At 50.6% G+C, this 9740-nt stretch overlaps 1 long non-coding RNA gene across 1 annotated transcript; it reads left to right on the forward strand.

Annotated features, from left to right (window-relative positions):
* The first annotated feature begins 2989 nt into the window (after positions 1-2989).
* Positions 2990-7142, forward strand: LOC141042568 (uncharacterized). Its single transcript, XR_012205784.1, has 2 exons — positions 2990-4803; positions 5561-7142. It is a non-coding gene; the product is annotated as an uncharacterized lncRNA (long non-coding RNA).
* The last annotated feature ends 2598 nt before the right edge of the window (positions 7143-9740 follow it).

Here is a 9740-nt window from a genome sequence, read left to right on the forward strand (position 1 = left end):
CGCGAGGTTGTGCAAAGAGCGGTTCTAAGAGTCAGCACAAAGATCGTTTACCCAGGTTCGGGCCGCGAGGATGCGTAATACCCTAGTCCTGCTTTGGTGTATATTTGAGTGTTCTTGAGCTCTTCAACTAGCTACGGCGTGTGCCTTGTTCAAAAGATCCGAATCCTTCTCCCGTGCGCCTTGGGCCTCCTTTTATAGTCAAAAGGGGTCGCCACAGTGGCACACAGGAGGTGGAAAGGTACACCGTGGTTAAGTCTATCCTCTGGCACCGTCGGACAAATGCATTTAATGCGCTGCCGACGTGCCCTTCTTGCTTTATCGGGGACGACAAGGAAGCTCGTCCCAGCTGTCACCGCCTCGCCTGGCTCCGACGCGCGTCCGAGCTGATGAGGCGTTGTAGTGCCACGTTGGCTGGCTGCTGGGCTGGCGCGGTGGCAGAGTCTTCACGAAGATCTGCATGCCACCACGTAGGTGCTTGCTAAGTTGGCCTGGAGGCCGCGCGTCGCCACGTAGGTGCCTGCCCAGCTGGTTGGGCTGGCAGCTGTATGGGAACGGCGGTGGAGTCTTGGAAGACGTGGGCCTGGCTGTGGCCCCATAGGTGGGTCTTGCCGGGGCCCCAGTAAAGGTCTTGCCGTGGCATCGCGGTCGTCCCTGGCAAGGATCTTGCCGGGGGTCTCGTGGATTTCCTCGGCAAGGATCTTGCCGAGGATCGTCGTCTTCTGGTCCTCATCTGATCTTGTGTGCTTATGATCTTCACAAAGATCTGCATGCCAGCATGGAGGTGCCTCCCGAGCCTTGGTTCCAATGTGGTTGATGGTGTTGGAACCCTTGGGCTCAAGGGTGGCGCGCTCTGCTGGCGTTAGGCAAGTTGCCCCGGCAAGGCTCTTGCCGGGGCTGCGGAGGCCGCCCCGGCAAGGGTCTTGCCGGGGGAGTCCACCTCGCCCTCTTGCTCTTTGTGTCTCTGGTATTCTTGTGCTTTTGCTTCCTCCCTTTGCCCCGTTAAGTGTGGCCGTAGGTGCGGCTCTGACTGCCCGTGCACAAGTAGAGGGGTAAAAAGGAGAGCCCCTACTTTTGTACACTGACAGGAGCCCCGGGCCTCTGCCACACATAAGCGCAACGTGTTGTTGGGCCGAGCCCAGAACGGTGCGCGAGAACGCGGGGCGGAGTTTTACTGCGTTAATTCGCTTGCCCATCGCGCTTCCCCATGACCCGTGTTGAATGCGTGACATGGGGGTCGTGCGCGGAATGACCGCAGCATGCTTGCGTCATCCGTGGCGAACAGTAAAGAGGCGGCTTGTGGGTTCCCTCGAAACGGCAGAGCCGCCGCTCATTTACTCTCTCCGCCTTGGAACCGTCGTTCCACATTTCCCACTACGCCTGCTCCTTACGCCACATAGCTGCATGCACGGCGCGGGGTAGGTGACAAACGCATGGAATATGGGAAGGCGCGCGGGGGCCGATACTCACGTGCCTTCGATTGGGCGGGGAGGGCGGTCGATGGCCTCGCTTGCTTCCACTTTAATGAGCCGGATTCGAGCGGGCTCTTCAGGGGCGTAGAGCTAGTCTTTCGGCCTCCCGTTCCCAACTATAAAAAGGGAACTCAGGGGTAGGAGGAAGAGCATCTCCCTGCGTCTCCCCTTTGTCTCCATCTCCACCCACAGTCATGGCGAGAGGGCGTGGCCGCGGCCGTTCTTCTGCGGAGGCGACCAGGTCCTCCTCCCGCCAGAGAGCTGCGGCAGTCAAGGAACAGTTAGATGCCCAGGGTGAAGGCCATTCTCGAGGCGGGGCTGCTGGACGGGGCTGCGGTCGGCGAGGCGGTCGAGGCAGAGGCGGCTGAGGCAGAGCTGGGCGTGGAAGGGGGATGCCTACGTCGTCTCCGTCTCCGTCGCCATCTCCCTCGCCAACTCCTCCTGCTTCACCGAGTGGTCACGTCGGGGACTCGGCGCTCGAGTTTATCCTGCAGCTGCATGGGCCGCTGCGGCGCCGCCTTCATCTTCCTGGGCATTCGCGAGGGTGCTGGAGATCGACTAGCCACCGCGGCTGAGGCTTCACATGAAGGGGCGTTGCCATGGCGACATGTGGGTGAACACAGGGTTCCCCACCCCTCAAGTGATGCTCCTTCGCCGGGGCTGGAAAACCTTTGCATGCGCCCATTGCTTGATGGATGGGCACGTCCTCTGCTTGAAGCTAGCGGAGAGCGATTTGCTCTCCGTCAAGGTCTTCGGGCGCTCGGGACATGTTGGGGAACGTAGTAATTTCAAAAAAATTCCTACGCACACGCAAGATCATGGTGATGCATAGCAACGAGAGGGGAGAGTGTTGTCCACGTACCCTCGTAGACCGATAGCGGAAGCGTTAACACAACGCGGTTGATGTAGTCGTACGTCTTCACGATCCGACCGATCAAGTACCGAACATACGGCACCTCCGAGTTCAGCACACATTCAGCTCGATGACGTCCCTCGAACTCCGATCCAGCCGAGAGTTGAGGGAGAGTTTCGTCAGCACGACGGTGTGGTGACGATGATGATGTTCTACCGACGCAGGGCTTCGCCTAAGCACCGCTACGATATTATCGAGGTGTAATATGGTGGAGGGGGGCACCGCACACAGCTAAAAGATCGTTGATCAATTGTGTGTCTAGAGGTGCCCCCCTGCCCCCGTATATAAAGCAGCAAGGGGGGGTTCGGCAGGCCAAGGGGAGAGGTGCGCCAGGAGGAGTCCTACTCCTACCGGGAGTAGGACTCCCCCCTTTTCCATGTTGGACTAGGAGAGAGAGGGGGAAGAGGTGGAGGGGAGGAAGGAAAGGGGGGAGGCGCCCCCCTCTCCTTGTCCTATTCGGACTGGGGGGAGGGGCGCGCGGCCCTGTGTAACGCCCCGAGACCGACGCTCCAGAAGACTTCCATTTTCTCGTGATCACCGCGTGTTTCTTTTGGTGCTTGCTCTTTTATTTTTGCATTGCATCATGTCATCATGCCATCATGTCATTTAATTTTTAAAACTCAACTAAATAAATTGCATGGATCTTCGATCTATTTAAGTCGAGGGAATTCACATGGTGATTTCTCTTTATAACATATCCTCCTAATATTAGGGAGCTATATTAAAAATATTCCATTAAGTTTGGAATCACCATAACACACTTGCAATTTAATTCTCATGCCTATTGCTTCATGTTTGTTCTCCAAACTTTCTCCATTTTTCGAGGCTCCTCCTAAAGTCTCAACATTTCTGGACACTCCTAAATCCTAGACTCCATTCAAACTCCTTTCGCGCAAGTTAAATAATTTTGGGTTTAACTTCGCCTATTTTGCTGGAACCACTTTTGTTGGGTTGGAAACATTCCATAAAGCCTTACAAAATATCCCACCATTGTATTCTTCTCCATGGCCTCTTCTCTTGATTCTTTTTGGTCTCTCTATTTTTTCTGTTAGGAGAATATCAAGAGAGAGGGGAGCAGTGCATAGCCAAAGCCCGCTTAAGGCCACCTGCGGCCTGACCCAGCCAGCCTCGCAGGCCGGCCCATACTGTAGCCGCAGCTCTAAGGCCCAGTCGGCAGCCCCCTCGCTAACCTAGCCCATCTCTCCCTCCTCTCGATCTCTCCCTCTCGTCCCTCCCTGCGCCGTCACGCACGCATAGAGCCAGGGAGAGGAGCTCCCTTCTGCTCGCACCCTCCATGGCGCTGCCTTGCTGCTCCCCCGCGCCGCCATATTCCTCACTCGATCTCTCCCTCCACTCTCTCCCTCGCGCCCGACGCCCTCCTGGCCAGCCGTGCCCCTCCATGGCTTGCCGCTCCCTCCAGCGCCCAAGCCCCCTCCTCTGCTTCTCCTCGTCGCCAAGCCTCGCCGCCGACCTCCTCCTCGCTCCCATGGCGTCGACACCCACCTCCATGGCCGCCGCGCCGTCTGGAGCCCCCGCTACCACCTCGCCAACCCACGCCGCTCCTGCCCCGGCCTCCTTCTGCCTCAATGGAGCAGGCCCCGCGCCCCCATGACTTCGTGTACGCCGTCTCCTGCTCCTCGCCTCGAGCACCGACGCTCCAAGGCCGGCCTCCTGCAGCTTGTTGTTGCCGGAGCTCCCCACCACCACCACCATGCGTCGCGCGCCAGCTCCTTCTCGCCGACGCCGCGCTCGGACCCCACCGTGCCAGTAGCCGCCGCTGCCATGGCCTTCTGCATCCGCCTCCAGCAGCTCTCCCTGTGACCTCCTCTTCATCATCGTCTCGTGCCAGGGCCCTTCCACCGCACGGCCATGTTGTCCGACTGCCGGCTCGTTGCTGCTGTTTCGTCGCCCGCCTCCCTTCGTTGACCACCAAGACCGGAGGCCCTTTTGTGTTGCTTCGTTTTGGATGCGCCAAGATCCTCTCCGAACATGTACGACTACACCTGCTGATGCATCAAGTACCTTGGAACGTCTACGACTACGCGGACTCGCCAAGTACCACGACGACCGTGTACCACTACCGTCGCCGTGTACCACAACTTCCACTACGACCGTTTCGAGAACGTCTACTTCCTCTAGACCGCACCGAAACGCTGAGTTCCTCACCGTGACCCCGAACATCTACGGAAACTTGTGCGACTATGAACGTGAACGACTACCGTCGACCCTAAGTTACTCCGATTCGTCAAGTACCTCTCCGAGAACGAACGTGTGCCACTACTTCCACTACCGTCGCCGAAGACCCGTGTAACGGAACCGTCAAGTTCGACCTACCTTCGTGTGTACCACTACTTCCATGATGACCCCGTGAACAACTACTTCCACTTCTAACGCGTTCCGCCCCGGATGCACGCTTCGAAGGTATAACCGCCGAGAACGACGTCCGTGGAACGAAAGCATGTGTTGTTTGAGTTGCTTGCGTTTGCACCGTGCCCGACTTGTTCGTCGCACGCTGTCACTCGTTTCCTTGCCATGCCGCCATACCGTGGGAACCCGGTAACCGGGATCACCCCACCATCTTTTGCATGTTCCGCACATCCACATCTTCATTCGCACCGGTCGCTCAACGAGTTATCGGAACCGGGACGTTGCCATGGCATCGTTTCCGTTTTCATCGCCGTGGCACCCAATTCTTTCTGCCATGGTGACCAAATGCTCCTAATCATCTTCATGTCAACATTTTCATAAAATCGCATATAACTTGCTTGTCATCCGCATCATGATAACAACATTCAAATGTTTGAAATTGATGTTTGCATTAAAATTGCTAAATGACATATGGGGATTTTCCGGTATTGTCGTTTGTTATTTCCGGCCTCATTTAAACATGCCTAGATAGGTTGTTTAATTATGCTTCACCCCTTGCCATGGTTAACAACATTTCATATTGTTGGTTACTCAAACAAGAGCGAACTAAATAATTAAATGTGGTGTTTCGTCAATATGCAACTCGTTGCATATTGAGCTCCACTTAATTTGTAGTGTTGTTTGTTGCACTTTACCATGCCTTGCATATTTAAACCGGACATGCATCATATTTGTTTTTGCATCATGCCATGTGTATGTGGTGGTTGTTTACTATGTTGTTTGTTTCTTTCCGGGTTGCTTCTCTCGTTAGCTTCGGTTTCTTTCCGGAGTTGTGAGGATTCGTTCGACTCCGTCTGTTTGTCTTCTTCATGGACTCGTTCTTCTTCCTTGCGGGATCTCAGGCAAGATGACCATACCCTCGAAATCACTTCTATCTTTGCTTGCTAGTTGTTCGCTCTATTGCTATGCCGCGTTACCTATTCACTTGCTCTTCAAGCCTCCTAAATTGCCATGAACCTCTAACCTTTGTCACCTTCCTAGCAAACCGTTGTTTGGCTATGTTACCACTTTGCTCAGCCCCTCTTATAGCGTTGCTAGTTGCAGGTGAAGATGAAGATTGCTCCATGTTGGATTATGTTTATGTTGGGATATCACAATAGCTCTTATTTAATTAATGCATCTATATACTTGGTAAAGGGTGGAAGGCTCGGCCTTATGCCTGGTGTTTTGTTCCACTCTTGCCGCCCTAGTTTCTGTCTTACCGGTGTTATGTTCCTTGATTTTGCGTTCCTTACGCGGTTGGGTGATTTATGGGACCCCCTTGACAGTTCGCTTTGAATAAAACTCCTCCAGCAAGGCCCAACCTTGGTTTTACCATTTGCTACCACCTATCCCCTTTTCCCTTGGGTTCTGCAGACTCAAGGGTCATCTTTATTTTAGACCCCCCCGGGCCAGTGCTCCTTCGAGTGTTGGTCCGAACTGAGTAGACTGCGGGGCCACCTCGTGGAAACTCGAGGTCTGGTTTTACTCGTAGGATGTCTCATCCGGTGTTGCCCTGAGAACGAGATATGTGCAGCTCCTATCGGGATTTGTCGGCACATCGGGCGGCTTTGCTGGTCTTGTTTTACCATTGTCGAAATGTCTTGTAACCGGGATTCCGAGACTAATCGGGTCTTCCCGGGAGAAGGAATATCCTTCGTTGACCGTGAGAGCTTATAATGGGCTAAGTTGGGACACCCCTGCAGGGTATTATCTTTCGAAAGCCGTGCCCGCGGTTATGTGGCAGATGGGAATTTGTTAATGTCCGGTTGTAGAGAATTTGACACTTGACCTGAATTAAAACGCATCAACCGTGTGTGTAGCCGTGATGGTCTCTTCTCGGCGGAGTCCGGGAAGTGAACACGGTTTCTGGGTTATGTTTGACGTAAGTAGGAGTTCAGGATCACTTCTTGATCATTGCTAGTTCACGACCGTTCTATTGCTTCTCTTCTCGCTCTTATTTGCGTATGTTAGCCACCATATATGCTAGTGCTTGCTGCAGCTCCACCTCATTACACCATCCTTTCCTATTAGCTTAAATAGTCTTGATCTCGCGGGTGTGAGATTGCTGAGTCCTCATGACTCACAGATACTTCCAAAACAGTTGCAGGTGCCGATGATACCAGTGCAGGTGACGCAACTGAGCTCAAGTGGGAGCTCGATGAAGATCTTGTTCGTTGTGTTGTTTCTTTTCTTATTGATCAGTAGTGGTGCCCAGTTGGGACGATCGGGGATCTAGCAGTTGGGTTGTCTTCTTTTATTTTGGTTTCGTAGTCGGACCTATGTGTGTATCTCTGAATGATGTATGTTTTTTTATGTATTGTGTGAAGTGGCGATTGTAAGCCAATTCTTTATCCCATTCTTGTTCATTACATGGGATTGTGTGAAGATGACCCTTCTTGCGACAAAACCACTATGCGGTTATGCCTCTAAGTCGTGCCTCGACACGTGGGAGATTAGCCGCATCGTGGGCGTTACAAGTTGGTAATCAGAGCCATCCCCGACTTAGGAGCCCCCTGCTTGATCGAATCGCTGGCGTTGTTGAGTCTAGAACAAAAATGTTTTGAGTCTTAGGATTATATATATCGGAGAGTAGGATTCTTTTTACTCCTCAGTCCCTTCGTCGCTCTGGTGAGGTCTCCTGACGTAGAAGTTTTGACTCTTCTCTCCTCAATTTCACTAAAAAAAATTAGGATCACGCGGGTATCTTGGAATCGTTCCGATGGTTTTGTGACGAGAACATTGTTCTTGGTGCCTCCTGACATTTAGGGGTTGTGGCAGTGTCCCGGGGAGTTGAGCTCCGAGGTGTTGTGGTCACAATTTTATCGTTGCAGTTTTGGAATACCTGAGTTTCACCGACATCAAAATCTCTTTTATGCAGTTGTTGGTGAGATCACCTCGACGCCACCCAGTACTGGGGCGGGAGTTCGGGAGTATTGCCATAACTTGTATAACGGATGTTTTTCGAAGGTTGAGGTAAACGATTTCCGGAGTTTTCTTGGTTATGTGTTGACGGATGGATACAGTTGGATCTAGGTATTGTTAGTTTGGGTGATATATTTTGTGTCCCCTGTATCCCCAACACCAGATTGCATAACCAGAAAGTTTCGAGAGTTTATAAGTGGGAATTCAAGTAGCTCTTAGGATATCTTTCCGACAGACGCATGATATGAGATTGGGGTTCGACGTCTAGTGGTCCGCCTGTACACGGTTGGTTTTACAGTGGTCTCGTAGTGTCTTAAAGAGTCCTTGGCTATGCCGACTCGGGGACGCTTCGTATGTCATGTGCACAGCCTTGTACATGATGGTGTTGTACGATCGAGCCCGTGTGGGCCCCACCACGAAAACTTCGGACGAAATCTCTATCATATGTTTGTTCCGGCTTATTCTCCAAGCCAAATCCTTTGTTTTGTTTTAAGTTGTGGTATTCGAGTAGCTTCGAAGTCAAATGTTGAATCCATACCTTCCCTAAACGGTGTTCTCATATTTCTATGTGAATATTAATCCTTCTTGATCATCGAGATTGCCATCTTAATTCTATTTCCAACCAGTGTGTTTCTCTTCAAGATGATCCCATCATTCTCCCCATCCGCAAGATCAAGTCTAAGTTTTCTCAACGGTGTTCGTTTCATCCGACCCAAGTTGTCTTTGTTTTACCACCCTCCCACCCTTTTTCTTTAAGGACTCAGATTTCTTAACCAAGTATCCATTTTATTCATGTGAAGTCCCTTAATTCTTTTCAATCAATGTTCTTACCCGGTGTTTCTCATGAAGATGTCCTTCAAGTTTATCATTCTTCATTCTTTTCTTCTCCGGTGGACTCAAGTCAAGCTTTCAGTGTTGATCGTATTCTTTTCCTCGTTTCAAATGTTTTTCTCGTACCGGTGCACCTCTTAATTTTCCACTTCTCGCTATTCAATTGTTTCGGAGTGCTGAAGATATCTCTGAAGATTCATGTTTCCACTCTGCATCAATTCTAACTATTTTGAGGTTGTTATCTCATTCAAGCCATTTAATTCAACCGGCGAAATCTTTCTTTTAAATCGTTCAACCGGTGCTATCTCCTTTTCAAGTAATCATTCAACGGTGTATCTTTTGAGTGGGCCCTAACCCACACGTCTTTTTCCAGGATTTTACCTGACTCTTCTAATTCTTTCCGGAGTTATTCTCAAATTCTTTGCAAGTTTGACGTAAGAATGATTTATCATCAGTCATATTTCTTTCTCCAAGATCTTTCAAATTCTTTTCATTGTTGATTCAACCTTTCTATTCTTCATGGTTCTGGAGTGCTTCATAAATTCAGGGTGGTGTTTCTCGTCATCATTCTCAACATTTGAAGACCGAAGAGTTTTTCCTCCAGATCTTATCCGTTCTCTTGAAGATTCATAGTTCTAGCTTATGCCATCCTCTCATAGTTGTTTTCGATTGTGAGAATTCTTGTCATACCCATCCGGAGCATTTCATGAGTTGTTTTCGTTTCTTGATCATCCAAAGGCCATCTTTTCAGAAGATTTCTTCGTTCTAAGTTTTCAGCTTCATTCTCCAATTATTCTAAAGTGATGTCTCTTCGCTCATCTCCATATTATTCCGGTGCATCGTCCAAGTATCCTATAATCAGTTCACGATCTCTTCGTTCTCATGTATCTAAATCCCCTCAAGTATTTTCATTCGTTTTTCCAATTCTTCCCGGTGAATTGCGCCTTTGCTTCTTTCTTTTCCAATTCTTACGGTGATTCGTTCTCTTTTCTTCATTCATTTTAAATTCTCGCGGTGGTTCGTTCAAGATTTTTCTCTCCCTTCGTTATCATATCAATTTATTCGTTCTTTCCAATCCTACCGGTGGTTCGATGAAGACCTTCCCAAGTTTGCGCTATATCTATCTTAATCCTTTCTACGAGAATAAGTAGTGTGCAAAAAATCCGTTGCTTGTCATCAATTTATATTGGTGAAGG

This window comes from Aegilops tauschii, chromosome 1 (assembly GCF_002575655.3).
Source record: "Aegilops tauschii subsp. strangulata cultivar AL8/78 chromosome 1, Aet v6.0, whole genome shotgun sequence".
In the NCBI taxonomy this organism is placed as follows: Eukaryota; Viridiplantae; Streptophyta; class Magnoliopsida; order Poales; family Poaceae; genus Aegilops; species Aegilops tauschii.